The sequence below is a fragment of the Dermacentor silvarum genome, chromosome 1 (assembly GCF_013339745.2).
Source record: "Dermacentor silvarum isolate Dsil-2018 chromosome 1, BIME_Dsil_1.4, whole genome shotgun sequence".
NCBI classification, from domain to species: Eukaryota; Metazoa; Arthropoda; class Arachnida; order Ixodida; family Ixodidae; genus Dermacentor; species Dermacentor silvarum.
The window spans coordinates 305,749,744-305,764,088 of record NC_051154.1 but is presented as its reverse complement, the minus strand read 5'-3'; the positions used below and the strand labels follow the sequence as shown (position 1 = coordinate 305,764,088).

The window sequence follows — 14,345 nt, the reverse complement described above, 5'->3', positions numbered from 1 at the left end:
TACCACCATAGCGTGTCATGTACGCGTGGTGAATGCAACCGGACTCCGCTCTTGCACTTCTCTGAATACGCTGAGCCATACTGTAATGCCGCCGCCGCCGCAAAGTCTACGCATGGCGCATGTGTGAATTCAGGCAAGTTCGTCTGAATATATATGACGCGGATTGGATTCTACTTAGCATTGAATACATTTCTAAACTTTTTTTGTCATTCAAGCACAATGCATAACCAGCAGCAGATACCCAGTGACACTATAGTTGGTGATAAAAATGTTCATTGAAGAGCGGTACGTACTCATTGTCACATAGGCAGTCATGCAAGTTGGTCCGATGGTTGGTTTTGAACCCTGGTCTCGGCACAGCAGCTCCGTGCACTATAGTGACCCACGTTGGCGGGAAAACTGCTAGAGACATTGACATAGACAGAGAGGGAAGCAATTAGACCCCGGAAAGTGGCTCAAGTACCCTAAGAAGGCTAATCGCATTAAAAGTTGTGCAGGAACAATTACGATGATTGTCACTGTACGCGAATAGCCCGAACAAACGAATGACCGAACAGAAGAATGAAAGAGTGAGCTAACTAGTCTTTACCGTGGCTTCCTACTGCGGGACGGCAGTGGGCGAACGGGAGGTTTGCTTCCCCAGGATCCTTCTACGACCTCCTTCGATGGTCTGAGATCCTTCTCTCCAATGAACTCATTCTCAGAAATAACACATCTACGCCTCGAGAGAAAAACATTTCCGGAACGCGCTAACGGGCTAGATAAATCTGAGGAAAATCACCTTCGGCAATTGCAAACCAGAACTTTCAACAACCCGGCCAGACTGCATGCAACTGAGCCCGAGTCATTCTCGGCTCACTAACTCTTGCGGCCAGAGCCGACCTATACCACATGGTATGGACCTGCCAAAAAACAATAGCATAGGCAAAATAGAACAGCCAACGTGGGAGGGCTGGGAGGCGGCCCTGTCCAGCTCAAACCTCGAGTTACGACGATCCCTGATCGAGAGAGCACGGAGGGTGTCCCGGACTGAGAACCCGACTGGTCCGAAACGTGTATGGAGGGGCTTTACTCCCCTTAAGATCCTTTAACCAATAAAGTTTTCATCATCATCATCGCCGAGCGCAAACCTTTAGACGCCACAAAGCTCACGCGCGACGTCACCCTCTTCGCAACTCTGTAGCGCGAGAGCACGCGGCGCCTTTGAATAGCACGTCTGGGAACCGACCTCCGACCACAAAAACGCGCTAAGAGGCAAAAAAGGGTGCCCGAGCATTAGAAAAAAAAATAGAGACCCAGAGGTTGCCACTTATGCTGGGGTTACTCTCTTCATGTTTGTACAAAAAGGCTGTATTTTCGCATGAAAGCACGAAAATGGCGATCGAAAGCAACATGATTCAGTAGGAAGAGCTTGAAAGAAACGAAGCGAAATAACAAGCGCAGCGACAACGGTGTCGTCAATTAGCAACCACATAAACAAGATGCGCAAGATAACGATATTTCATGCTTCACTACAGTAAAACCTCGGTGATATGAATCTCGCGGGGTCGCGTGAAATATTCGTAGCTCCCGAAATTCGTATCATCAAAACTTACACAATATCAAGAAAAATGAATTTATCTTTACCAGAAAAGATTTCTAATAGTGGGATCCCATTGATACCTTCCTCGCTGCTGCGTTTTCCCGGCTGCTACGTCGCGTTTTCGCGGTCCCGACCTAAATCCCATTGACTTCCATGTATAGTCGAATCTCGATAATTCGAACTCGCAGGGGCCCAAAAATTTGTTCGAATTAAAAGGACTTATTTTTGAAATATTAGTGCGCCATAGCACGACGTACGAACGGCGCGATTCGTGAAATATCGCGGCGCGCAAGCACATATCGAGCGAGGGCCATGGAACTGCCCGCGCTCGCTTCGCGATAACGGCAGAAAACGAAACTTGAGGGAGCGGGCGTCGCAGGCACGGCGAGATTGTGATTGTGAAGAGGCGACGGGCGCGCGCGCGGACCGTCGCAGGTGGCGAAGGAGGGCGACTGCGAAGCGGATTTGGCCTCTGCAACTCTGTCGCTTCGGTGGCTCCCTTCGCCCTTCCTCTCAACACCCTCGTAGCCCTTCGACTGTCTCCGTGCGCGTCCGCCGCTCCCGCCGGCCCGGCGCCGCTTAGCCCGCTCCCTTACGCTCCCTGAAGTTTCGGTTTCTGCCGTTGAAGCGAGCGTTCGCCGAACTGGGCCTCCGCCGTTGCTTACCTCTGCGCTGCAGCCGCAGCATTGGCTGAGACGTCGGCACGTACACGCGTGTTCCAGCGCCACGCAGAAACGGCGACCTTGGCGTGACGCCGCGGTTCTTTTTTTATTGCGATTGCAATTATATGGACACTTCCACCGGATTTCTGCCGTCGCCGTGAGGTTCCGTATAGATAAAATCTTCGCCGCGCGCCGTATGCCCGAGCGGAAGCGTGCAGGGACGCACGCTGTCACGGAGAGCGAGCGCCGGAGAGGGGGGGGGGGGGGGGCAACAACCGCGCTCGTCGCTCGCTCGCGCCGTCTCTTATCTCCACACGGTTCTGACCTTTATGCGCTGTGCATTCGCCGCTCAGTTTCCGTTGAAGCGATAGACCGCACGTACCTTCGCCCGCTGCGACGTATATGCGCTTGCTGCCAGCGTTTTGACAGTCGTCTGCAGTCATTCAGTGTGATCTATTCATGTTTGTGCGCGCTCACACCGCAGTTAGTAATAGTCGGGCCACATTTTCCAACGCACGCTACACATGCAATGCTTCCCGGATCGGCAGTGCAGCGCTACAGGTGTGTCCCTTCGCACGCGCTGCCCACGGGAAGCGCTTCTCATCAACACCACCGTTTCACACGCGCCTTCTCGTGGTCATCGAGTCTCTCTTCATGTCGGTCTACTTACGCCGCAGCACACCTGCTTACTTAATCAGGTCATGTTTACTACAATTCATATTGCTACCAAAGCCGCTCACCTTACTTCGTATGACATAGCTGTGTTGCTATCGCATTCATTGCCCGTAATAGCGGAGTTAAACGCGTTTGATGATCGAAAAACGGCGCTCGCTCGTTTCGCTCTTTCCTTCGCTACGGCTGGTCTCTCCTCCTCGCCGACTGCTGCTCCAAATGTCACGTGACATACGTCATCGCCAACGTGCTTCTCAAAACACTGCCTACTTCCGGTTAAGGCACGGGTAGCCATGCTAGCGGCACATATGCGGACGACGATACAGCCTCCAGTCTGCCGCGCGAGAGGTGTCCAAAGTAGACGACAGTTCGGCCGGCGCCCCGCCCGCTGCACGATCAACGGGCCAATCGACGACCGCGAAGCTGCGCACCTCTGCCACCGGCAACGAAAACATCGGCTGCAGCTGAGTGCACGGCTACCGACGGGAGACGACCGGCTCGGCTGTGCTCGCATCGTAGCCGACGGCGCCGCTAATATCAGCGTATTTTTCTTCTTTGTGTACAATTATTGCGAAGAGCGATAACAACGATAATAAAATATTGCGGCTTGTGAGCGTCGGTAATTCATTTCGAAGCGCCGTCCGCTTTAGCTTTGAAGGGAACCGGAAAAGGCCTAGCGACGATATCGGCGCCGTCGATCGAGCGATCAGCGGCGGTGAGGTTGCCGCACAAATGAGTCCCGATCTCATCCTCTCTACGTACGGCAAGGTAATCTCATCGCTCGCGAGCAAAACCGCTGTCGAACGGCGGCCCGCGAATGCCAAACGGCGTGCGACGAGTTAGCGTGCCGGTAACGTGGACGTGAACTCGGCGCTTCTCGGCTACCCGCTGTTGCTGCGGTGCCGGTGCGTGTTATGCGAAGCGTGCCGCTATACATAGTTTGCACGTCCGTCACTTCCGCACCGGTCCGCGAGCCTGTCCGCCATCTTTAGGCACCTGCGGGCCTGCGGAAGCGTGCTGGGGCAGGCTGCGCGCGCTGACGCGTTGTTGATCCGAAGTTCCTTCTCGCGTCGTGATCATGCCAATCTGCGCGATTTTCGGTTGCCACACAAGAGGTACCACTGCCGCGAAGCCGAGCTACACAGAACCGGGCGTAGGTCCACACCAAACGTAATAACATGGCAGTGCGAACGCACAAGAATGCTGTCGGAGAAACGTCGGTGCCTGTGGCTTTCCCGGATAAGTCGGAAGGACCTGAACAACGTGCGTGTCGCCACTTTGTTTCGGGCGAGTATATAACACGCCAAAACACTGCACATCACGCATGATCGTAAAAGGGCGGCAGCGAAAGTCCCGTACTGGTTGGTGACCGCCCGCTCCCACACGCATAGTCGCCTTTACCGCTCTGAAAAACTCCCGTGTACTTGTGTTGTAGTGCACGTTAAAGAACTCTGGGCGGTCAAAATTATCCCGGAACCCTCTACTGCCGCGTGTTTCACAATTAGATCGTGGTTTTAGCACGGAAAACCCCAATTTTTTTAACGGCCTACAAATTGCTTCGCATCGTCATTTCTTGGTATGTGTGCTTCGCTTAGCGATATGCTAAGCAATATTTGAATGTCTGCATGCTTTCAATATAGTGGGCTACTTCTATTTAACGCAACAAAATTCACATGCACGGACATGCTCCAAAACTCGCAGAAAGAAACGAACACACGTTTTGAAGCTTGGGGAAAAAGTGCATATAGGTGAACCATTGTGGCAAGAAAGCTTTCCCTGAATGAAGCAGCACAAAAAATACTGAGATAGTTTTCTCTGCCGCACGCCAAGAAACATATGCTTTCATTGACTCACCTCGCCGAGGATGATGGTAAGACCCGACGACAGGCGCTTCGCTGCAACCTTCCTCATCCAACCGCTCGTGAAGTAATTGTGCGCCTTCAGCTATTTGTAAGCCTTTATTTCGTTCAGCGTGACGTAGCTCGTGGGCGGGACAAGATAATTAATAATATCCACGTACGTCGTGGCCGGGTGTGTTATCCACGCCAACGTGCAGCTAGTATGGGTCCACGCCGTCGCACATTCCGACCTTTTCTTTGTAGCGAGCCCGCGTCGGCCCTACAAGCTCGTCCATGTAGAAAGGGCAAAATTCAGGGCTCCTGACTTTTGCCATTGCAAAGCTTTCACGAAAGCAAACACGCGGCGCTAACACGTAGAAACGAACGCCGAACACAAACGCAGCGGGCCAGCGGCTAGTAGCGAGGTGCCTAGCGATGGCGGACGGTCGGGGCAGGCGGCGGATATGACGTCACGTGCAAACTATGTATAGACCTTGTGTTGCGCGCACGTCTGGAAAGGCAAACACTGTCGCACTCTGTTCGCGCAGCTAATGAGACCGCTAAGTATGACTGTTTTGGAACACGAGCGATTTGGCACTTGCGTTGCGGGCTGTAATTACCGATGCGCAAGCGCACACAAGCGAGCAACACGGCGAGGACGAGCACGGAGCGCGCGTACCTGCTAGCAGGCTAACCGGAAGTCGTAGGTTCTTGTTCGATCAATGGACATCGTTTCCGCCGTTGACATCCCCAGATTCCCCCTGCTGACATCATGACGACCGCTGGGGTATACCGGAAAGGCGAGGGGAGGAGGACGGCATTGTTTTTTGGGTTTTGTGGCGCGCCCGCGGCGCGTAGCGCTGCAGCGTTTGGCATCGTTGATCGTAACGGCATTCTGAACTCGATGCGCCTGTTTACTTGCAATGTTCAAAAAATATCTGAGGTGGTTTAGGGGCCCTTTACAAAAGATTCATCGAAGGTTCCAGTGTAATCGGCGATGCCCGCGCGTGTCTTGCAGAAAGTACCACACAATTCACGTCGCGCATACTTGCAATCAGATTACACAAGGTTCGGTGACAACGGACCGCGGATAGAACCATCGATAACGTTCGAGAAACGTCCGATACATGCAGGTGCGTTCTCCACTGAGCGATAACATTTATTGAACGGTTAAACGCAGTCACACGATAAAGATAAACAAGTACACGTGTCAATAGTAATGAATCTTGGCTCCAAAAACATGACCACAGAAAGGGAAGAACATAAAGACAGGACGAGCGGCTTCCTGTCTTCAAAATATCCTTCCCTTTCTGTGATCGTGTTTTTGGAGCTGAATTCATTGCACAGAAGGAAGGAAAGAAATCATTTGCGGCTCATACCGGGGCCGCAAATTTCTGCTTCGCCGGTGTACCGTCTGTACGGGGAAGGGGGTGCACGGGCGTTTTTTTTTTTTTTTTTTTTTCCGCTGCGCTCACTGCTGCGTATTGGAAGATTAAATTTTAACTCGCCGCGTTTGAGCCGACTCCCAGCTCCTCTCCGTTTTATTCCACGGTTCGATCATATCCGCCAACCAATATTAGTGTTCATCATTCTAGCAGATTCTAGCAAAATCCTTCCTCAGCTATCAGCGTATTACATAACTCTCGGCATGCGGTCGCCCGCTCGAGCGAGAAATACACATGTTCTTCTTTTGGATTCCACATTGGAAGGGGGATAGCGCGAACGCAGTCCCCCACTACCAAAAATTACATGCCCCATCTGCCCCAGTTTGGGGTAGTGGCAGGGGTCAACACGGGCGCAGTGCAATGCCCATGCCTCTCCCTGGGGACGCCGCCTCGTTGATCACGGTTATCCCGGCACCAGGTAAGTATGCCTGAGGAAGGTCTTGCGCGGCCTCCACACTCCGTGGAGAGCGCCATCTCGTTCCGGTTCGGGACGCGTTGCTAGACAAAAATTATTCCGTTCACTTAAGCAGTTTGGTCACTAGATTAGGAAAAGTAGAGATACTTCATGTCTCTCCATCGGGCCTTTTATTGAGATTCACGAAGTGATGCATATAAGATTCAATAAATTGCATCGAGCGAACAAAAAGCAAATGATCTCCGACAACGTAAAGCTTCGCGTCGTCGACTGGTGGCGGAGCCACTTACGCCGCCGTCGTAGCTGCGACAACCCTAAAACATGGGTATAGGGCACGAACGTTGAGTACGCCGAGATCCGGACCACACGGCTACATGGAAAAAAATTGTACAGTATAGCCCGACAGATGCCTTATGACAGGTTGGAGCGAACAGCATGTCTCTACAGCGAAATATCGATGCAGCTACGCTGCGCAGTGCACGGCTTCTCGTTAAAAAAGCATGAAAAGGGTTCGAAATCCCAGCGTGGTTTATTCGAGCTATGGCGAACTGAAGTCGATTGGGGAATTCCTGCTGCACAGAAAACACGGCAAGCGGTTAATCCGTCCGTGTCGACGGAATCGTTGGAGGATGGAAAGCTTTGTCACGGTCAGTTTTCATGAGAACACGCTGCGTTTTATTTCTGGCCTTGCATTTCACATCGCTTAGCGCATCGGTAAAGGACGATGTCGTCGCGAAGATTTGCTACCATGAAATTCGGTTCTGTAGGTATACAGGGCTGCGTAAGTGTGGCGAATTCGTCGTCTGTGATATTCTGTGGTGTTTTGCGTCTCCGGGATTTCTTGGTTCCATTCTGCAGCTAGATCACACAAATGACGATGTGGCAAAAACCATGCTCACAGGAAACCAAACTTTGACTAGAAATATCTTTAAAAAGTCCTGTCAATGTAGGGGCTTGATTAAGAGGGGGCGGCAGGAGTTTTCTTTGTTTTATTTACCATGGGCTCACAAATTAATTGATTTTCTGACAGATAAAGCAAATAAGTTTTTGCCTATATAAACATACTTCACTTTTCAAGGAAGCTGTTTTCAAAATGATATAATTGTGCACCTCATGAAAATTTTTAACAACTTTCTTATGCCTTTGGAAAAGCTTCAAGTCAAGGATTTCCAACACATTACAGCCTTTCATATATATTAAGTGCATTGCATGCTCATTGCAGTACGTAAGTTTGCTCAGCGTGGAGGCATATGCAACAAAGTGGGGGATTTGAGTGCAAGTTTGGAATGAAGTGTGGATTGGGATCACAGCCAGTGGGATTCTACAAATCCGAGTGTATTTGTAACAAAAATCTCGAACAAAAGACTCCTTTACATGAAGCAGAATCATGTGCTCAACGTACGCGATTCATTGGAACGCAGAGAAAGATTGACTAGATATCAGACTTGTACGTAACAAGCATGTAGAATAGTGCCACGTAGTAGTGATGATGAAGAAAGCAGCAGCAGTACTGCGAATGACGAAACTAGCTTTTTATTGGGCGAACTTGTGCCCACAAAAATAGGCTACACTCAAAGAACAACGATAGCGGCGAACACAGTCAGCGGTTGTCGAAAATCTGATCAGCGGATCAAGCGCGTCGGTTTTTAAAGGGCCCCTAAACCACCCAGAGGTCGAAATGTATAGTTGTGGTGTTGCAGTTGTGCACGAGTCTACAACGAACACGTAGCCGCGATAATTTTTCGAAATGGTGCCGTAATAGCGGAGTTACACGCGTTTGATGATCGAAAAACGGCGCTCGCTCGTTTCGCTCTTTCCTTCGCTACGGCTGGTCTCTCCTCCTCGCCGACTGCTGCTCCAAATGTCACGTGACATACGTCATCGCCAACGTGCTTCTCAAAACACTGCCTACTTCCGGTTCAGGCACGGGTAGCCATGCTAGCGGCACATATGCGGACGACGATACAGCCTCCAGTCTGCCGCGCGAGAGGTGTCCAAAGTAGACGACAGTTCGGCCGGCGCCCCGCCCGCTGCACGATCAACGGGCCAATCGACGACCGCGAAGCTGCGCACCTCTGCCACCGGCAACGAAAACATCGGCTGCAGCTGAGTGCACGGCTACCGACGGGAGACGACCGGCTCGGCTGTGCTCGCATCGTAGCCGACGGCGCCGCTAATATCAGCGTATTTTTCTTCTTTGTGTACAATTATTGCGAAGAGCGATAACAACGATAATAAAATATTGCGGCTTGTGAGCGTCGGTAATTCATTTCGAAGCGCCGTCCGCTTTAGCTTTGAAGGGAACCGGAAAAGGCCTAGCGACGATATCGGCGCCGTCGATCGAGCGATCAGCGGCGGTGAGGTTGCCGCACAAATGAGTCCCGATCTCATCCTCTCTACGTACGGCAAGGAAATCTCGTCGCTCGCGAGCAAAACCGCTGTCGAACGGCGGCCCGCGAATGCCAAACGGCGTGCGGCGAGTTAGCGTGCCGGTAACGTGGACGTGAACTCGGCGCTTCTCGGCTACCCGCTGTTGCTGCGGTGCCGCGGTGCGTGTTATGCGAAGCGTGCCGCTATAGACCTTGTGTTGCGCGCACGTCTGGAAAGGCAAACACTGTCACACTCTGTTCGCGCAGCTAATGAGACCGCTAAGTATGACTGTTTTGGAACACGAGCGATTTGGCACTTGCGTTGCGGGCTGTAATTACCGATGCGCAAGCGCGCACAAGCGAGCAACACGGCGAGGACGAGCACGGAGCGCGCGTACCTGCTAGCAGGCTAACCGGAAGTCGTAGGTTCTTGTTCGATCAATGGACATCGTTTCCGCCGTTGACATCCCCAGATTCCCCCTGCTGACATCATGACGACCGCTGGGGTATACCGGAAAAGCGAGGGGAGGAGGACGGCATTGTTTTTTGGGTTTTGTGGCGCGCCCGCGGCGCGTAGCGCTGCAGCGTTTGGCATCGTTGATCGTAACGGCATTCTGAACTCGATGCGCCTGTTTACTTGCAATGTTCAAAAAATATCTGAGGTGGTTTAGGGGCCCTTTACAAAAGATTCATCGAAGGTTCCAGTGTAATCGGCGATGCCCGCGCGTGTCTTGCAGAAAGTACCACACAATTCACGTCGCGCATACTTGCAATCAGATTACACAAGGTTCGGTGACAACGGACCGCGGATAGAACCATCGATAACGTTCGAGAAACGTCCGATACATGCAGGTGCGTTCTCCACTGAGCGATAACATTTATTGAACGGTTAAACGCAGTCACACGATAAAGATAAACAAGTACACGTGTCAATAGTAATGAATCTTGGCTCCAAAAACATGACCACAGAAAGGGAAGAACATAAAGACAGGACGAGCGGCTTCCTGTCTTCAAAATATCCTTCCCTTTCTGTGATCGTGTTTTTGGAGCTGAATTCATTGCACAGAAGGAAGGAAAGAAATCATTTGCGGCTCATACCGGGGCCGCAAATTTCTGCTTCGCCGGTGTACCGTCTGTACGGGGAGGGGGGTGCACGGGCGTTTTTTTTTTTTTTTTTTTTTTTCCGCTGCGCTCACTGCTGCGTATTGGAAGATTAAATTTTAACTCGCCGCGTTTGAGCCGACTCCCAGCTCCTCTCCGTTTTATTCCACGGTTCGATCATATCCGCCAACCAATATTAGTGTTCATCATTCTAGCAAAATCCTTCCTCAGCTATCAGCGTATTACATAACTCTCGGCATGCGGACGCCCGCTCGAGCGAGAAATACACATGTTCTTCTTTTGGATTCCACATTGGAAGGGGGATAGCGCGAACGCAGTCCCCCACTACCAAAAATTACATGCCCCATCTGCCCCAGTTTGGGGTAGTGGCAGGGGTCAACACGGGCGCAGTGCAATGCCCATGCCTCTCCCTGGGGACGCCGCCTCGTTGATCACGGTTATCCCGGCACCAGGTAAGTATGCCTGAGGAAGGTCTTGCGCGGCCTCCACACTCCGTGGAGAGCGCCATCTCGTTCCGGTTCGGGACGCGTTGCTAGACAAAAATTATTCCGTTCACTTAAGCAGTTTGGTCACTAGATTAGGAAAAGTAGGGATACTTCATGTCTCTCCATCGGGCCTTTTATTGAGATTCACGAAGTGATGCATATAAGATTCAATAAATTGCATCGAGCGAACAAAAAGCAAATGATCTCCGACAACGTAAAGCTTCGCGTCGTCGACTGGTGGCGGAGCCACTTACGCCGCCGTCGTAGCTGCGACAACCCTAAAACATGGGTATAGGGCACGAACGTTGAGTACGCCGAGATCCGGACCACACGGCTACATGGAAAAAAATTGTACAGTATAGCCCGACAGATGCCTTATGACAGGTTGGAGCGAACAGCATGTCTCTACAGCGAAATATCGATGCAGCTACGCTGCGCAGTGCACGGCTTCTCGTTAAAAAAGCATGAAAAGGGTTCGAAATCCCAGCGTGGTTTATTCGAGCTATGGCGAACTGAAGTCGATTGGGGAATTCCTGCTGCACAGAAAACACGGCAAGCGGTTAATCCGTCCGTGTCGACGGAATCGTTGGAGGATGGAAAGCTTTGTCACGGTCAGTTTTCATGAGAACACGCTGCGTTTTATTTCTGGCCTTGCATTTCACATCGCTTAGCGCATCGGTAAAGGACGATGTCGTCGCGAAGATTTGCTACCATGAAATTCGGTTCTGTAGGTATACAGGGCTGCGTAAGTGTGGCGAATTCGTCGTCTGTGATATTCTGTGGTGTTTTGCGTCTCCGGGATTTCTTGGTTCCATTCTGCAGCTAGATCACACAAATGACGATGTGGCAAAAACCATGCTCACAGGAAACCAAACTTTGACTAGAAATATCTTTAAAAAGTCCTGTCAATGTAGGGGCTTGATTAAGAGGGGGCGGCAGGAGCTTTCTTTGTTTTATTTACCATGGGCTCACAAATTAATTGATTTTCTGACAGATAAAGCAAATAAGTTTTTGCCTATATAAACATACTTCACTTTTCAAGGAAGCTGTTTTCAAAATGATATAATTGTGCACCTCATGAAAATTTTTAACAACTTTCTTATGCCTTTGGAAAAGCTTCAAGTCAAGGATTTCCAACACATTACAGCCTTTCATATATATTAAGTGCATTGCATGCTCATTGCAGTACGTAAGTTTGCTCAGCGTGGAGGCATATGCAACAAAGTGGGGGATTTGAGTGCAAGTTTGGAATGAAGTGTGGATTGGGATCACAGCCAGTGGGATTCTACAAATCCGAGTGTATTTGTAACAAAAATCTCGAACAAAAGACTCCTTTACATGAAGCAGAATCATGTGCTCAACGTACGCGATTCATTGGAACGCAGAGAAAGATTGACTAGATATCAGACTTGTACGTAACAAGCATGTAGAATAGTGCCACGTAGTAGTGATGATGAAGAAAGCAGCAGCAGTACTGCGAATGACGAAACTAGCTTTTTATTGGGCGAACTTGTGCCCACAAAAATAGGCTACACTCAAAGAACAACGATAGCGGCGAACACAGTCAGCGGTTGTCGAAAATCTGATCAGCGGATCAAGCGCGTCGGTTTTTAAAGGGCCCCTAAACCACCCAGAGGTCGAAATGTATACATAGTTGTGGTGTTGCAGTTGTGCACGAGTCTACAACGAACACGTAGCCGCGATAATTTTTCGAAATGGTGCCGTAATAGCGGAGTTACACGCGTTTGATGATCGAAAAACGGCGCTCGCTCGTTTCGCTCTTTCCTTCGCTACGGCTGGTCTCTCCTCCTCGCCGACTGCTGCTCCAAATGTCACGTGACATACGTCATCGCCAACGTGCTTCTCAAAACACTGCCTACTTCCGGTTCAGGCACGGGTAGCCATGCTAGCGGCACATATGCGGACGACGATACAGCCTCCAGTCTGCCGCGCGAGAGGTGTCCAAAGTAGACGACAGTTCGGCCGGCGCCCCGCCCGCTGCACGATCAACGGGCCAATCGACGACCGCGAAGCTGCGCACCTCTGCCACCGGCAACGAAAACATCGGCTGCAGCTGAGTGCACGGCTACCGACGGGAGACGACCGGCTCGGCTGTGCTCGCATCGTAGCCGACGGCGCCGCTAATATCAGCGTATTTTTCTTCTTTGTGTACAATTATTGCGAAGAGCGATAACAACGATAATAAAATATTGCGGCTTGTGAGCGTCGGTAATTCATTTCGAAGCGCCGTCCGCTTTAGCTTTGAAGGGAACCGGAAAAGGCCTAGCGACGATATCGGCGCCGTCGATCGAGCGATCAGCGGCGGTGAGGTTGCCGCACAAATGAGTCCCGATCTCATCCTCTCTACGTACGGCAAGGAAATCTCGTCGCTCGCGAGCAAAACCGCTGTCGAACGGCGGCCCGCGAATGCCAAACGGCGTGCGGCGAGTTAGCGTGCCGGTAACGTGGACGTGAACTCGGCGCTTCTCGGCTACCCGCTGTTGCTGCGGTGCCGCGGTGCGTGTTATGCGAAGCGTGCCGCTATAGACCTTGTGTTGCGCGCACGTCTGGAAAGGCAAACACTGTCACACTCTGTTCGCGCAGCTAATGAGACCGCTAAGTATGACTGTTTTGGAACACGAGCGATTTGGCACTTGCGTTGCGGGCTGTAATTACCGATGCGCAAGCGCGCACAAGCGAGCAACACGGCGAGGACGAGCACGGAGCGCGCGTACCTGCTAGCAGGCTAACCGGAAGTCGTAGGTTCTTGTTCGATCAATGGACATCGTTTCCGCCGTTGACATCCCCAGATTCCCCCTGCTGACATCATGACGACCGCTGGGGTATACCGGAAAAGCGAGGGGAGGAGGACGGCATTGTTTTTTGGGTTTTGTGGCGCGCCCGCGGCGCGTAGCGCTGCAGCGTTTGGCATCGTTGATCGTAACGGCATTCTGAACTCGATGCGCCTGTTTACTTGCAATGTTCAAAAAATATCTGAGGTGGTTTAGGGGCCCTTTACAAAAGATTCATCGAAGGTTCCAGTGTAATCGGCGATGCCCGCGCGTGTCTTGCAGAAAGTACCACACAATTCACGTCGCGCATACTTGCAATCAGATTACACAAGGTTCGGTGACAACGGACCGCGGATAGAACCATCGATAACGTTCGAGAAACGTCCGATACATGCAGGTGCGTTCTCCACTGAGCGATAACATTTATTGAACGGTTAAACGCAGTCACACGATAAAGATAAACAAGTACACGTGTCAATAGTAATGAATCTTGGCTCCAAAAACATGACCACAGAAAGGGAAGAACATAAAGACAGGACGAGCGGCTTCCTGTCTTCAAAATATCCTTCCCTTTCTGTGATCGTGTTTTTGGAGCTGAATTCATTGCACAGAAGGAAGGAAAGAAATCATTTGCGGCTCATACCGGGGCCGCAAATTTCTGCTTCGCCGGTGTACCGTCTGTACGGGGAGGGGGGTGCACGGGCGTTTTTTTTTTTTTTTTTTTTTTTTTCGCTGCGCTCACTGCTGCGTATTGGAAGATTAAATTTTAACTCGCCGCGTTTGAGCCGACTCCCAGCTCCTCTCCGTTTTATTCCACGGTTCGATCATATCCGCCAACCAATATTAGTGTTCATCATTCTAGCAAAATCCTTCCTCAGCTATCAGCGTATTACATAACTCTCGGCATGCGGTCGCCCGCTCGAGCGAGAAATACAACATTCTTCTTTTGGATTCCACATTGGA

The 14,345-nt window shown here is 51.1% G+C and overlaps 2 non-coding genes across 2 annotated transcripts; both read right to left on the bottom strand.

Moving 5' to 3' along the window:
• Positions 1 to 6,461: 6,461 nt before the first annotated feature.
• On the bottom strand, positions 6,462 to 6,625 carry LOC119437875 (U1 spliceosomal RNA). Its single transcript, XR_005189569.1, has one exon. It is a non-coding gene; the product is annotated as a U1 spliceosomal RNA (small nuclear RNA).
• A 3,776-nt stretch (positions 6,626 to 10,401) lies between these two features.
• Positions 10,402 to 10,565, bottom strand: LOC119437864 (U1 spliceosomal RNA). The gene has a single exon (XR_005189566.1). It is a non-coding gene; the product is annotated as a U1 spliceosomal RNA (small nuclear RNA).
• Positions 10,566 to 14,345: the final 3,780 nt, after the last annotated feature.